A 1,623-nucleotide genomic window follows, 5' to 3' on the forward strand; every position below is an offset into this window, starting at 1 on the left:
CACGACGACTTTATTCTTTTTCCCCTTTCGACACTTCAGCGACGTAGTCACGCTCTACTAACGATAGACGTTCTCGTTGAATGACAGTGAAAAGTCCACCTCCTTTCCCTTCTTTTTTCTTCTTCTTCTTCTTCTTCTTTTATTCTGCTTGCACTGGATGCGATTTATCAGTGTCGTTGACAATTCGAAAGAGATCATTGAAAATTTTAGGGGGAAGAGAGGATGAAGGTAAGGAAATTGCTTCGAAAGTTTTAGTTTCTCTTAGGCGAAGCAATGATGGATTTTATTTGGATTTAATTGTCAAATATAGAAATTATAAAAATTCTTAAAATATTTAAAAATATTTAAAAATATTACCCTTCTAGTAGCTCTTTTTTTTTTTTTGAAACGAAAGTTACAAAGTTTCCTGATTTATGCACTAGCAATGAAACTATGAATCCACGAAGCTATTACGCATTATAAAGAATCGTATTCTCGCTTTTTACATCGTGACCACGTTAAAAGGGATTCATTTGAAATTGATCGTCTTTCAAGGAATGAGAAATACGAATAAAAAAAGGAAAATAGAGAATATAGTTAACGAAAAGCAAAGTTTATTAAACGAATACGCACTTTCTGTCTGTCTGTCACTCATGAAATATAGATGACACGCTGTGGGAAGAATTTAGTTGCGAGGTTTCGCGGTTGAAGAGAGGGGTGTTCTTGTTGAAACTTTGTCGTGGAGTTGAATCCGTTCCGTTTCGACGTTTTACATAGTGCAAAGTGGTGTCAATTAGGCTCGTAATATAGTCCGAAAGAGTTGCTGCTACCCACTCCGTGGCAATGATTGTCGCGTTTCTCGGTGTCTAAAATTTCATCGAGTTCTGCTTTTGCACTTTCCCCCAACTTTACTCCCAAAAACTTTTCCCCTTCGAACTTTTATCCCCTAAAAAAAAAAGGGTGTTCGAACAAATTGTAAATCGACAACCAACTGTAAAAGGGCGGTTGATTTTAAGAAAATAATAATAATAATAATAATAATAATAATAATAATAAAAGAAAAGAATCATTCGTAGAAAATTTCGACTAATCAAAAATCTTCACTTTCAGGCGCGATTGAATCCGAGATGAAGCTCGGCTCGTTCAACCGAATCGAAGTTTCGCACGAACCCCATTGGACCGAGTCGATGCCGGATAAATTTATTTTAAGTGTCCTTCCGATACCTCGATTCACCATGCTCGGTCGAAAGGAGTAATAGCAACTGAGAGACTCGTCTGGCAAGTTTGTGGTAAGAATTCTTCGTTTCTTCCTTTCCTCCTTCTTTTTCTTTCTTTTTTTCTTTTTTTCAGTGACCCGACGCTGTGTCAGACGCGATTGAAAAAAAAAGGAAGAGAAGATAGAGACGCGAGAAGAAACGGTATTTCCGGGCGCATATGAAATGCAGAAGTGACGGGGGGAGGGGAGAGAAACATCCGTCACTTTTATTTATTTTCTAGAGAGAAAGGTAAGCCAGATGTTGCTGGCTGTAGATTTTATTAGACACGAAGTTTTTTCGTCTTTTTATTTTATTTTTTTCTACCCCTCCACTGTAAACCTCTCCACTTTGATCCGTCTAATTCCTCCCTCTCTCTCTCTCTCTCTCT

General features: G+C 37.6%; 1 protein-coding gene and 1 long non-coding RNA gene across 4 annotated transcripts in view; both read left to right on the top strand.

Annotated features, from left to right (window-relative positions):
- Positions 1 to 1,623, top strand: part of LOC102678017 (carcinine transporter) — a 21,682-nt gene that overhangs the window by 18,966 nt on the left and 1,093 nt on the right. The window lies entirely within an intron of this gene.
- LOC116186807 lies at positions 810 to 1,445 on the top strand. Its single transcript, XR_004151848.1, has 2 exons — positions 810 to 1,268; positions 1,330 to 1,445. It is a non-coding gene; the product is annotated as an uncharacterized LOC116186807 (long non-coding RNA).

Source organism: Apis dorsata, unplaced genomic scaffold (assembly GCF_000469605.1).
Source record: "Apis dorsata unplaced genomic scaffold, Apis dorsata 1.3 scaffold_58, whole genome shotgun sequence".
Lineage (NCBI taxonomy): Eukaryota > Metazoa > Arthropoda > Insecta > Hymenoptera > Apidae > Apis > Apis dorsata.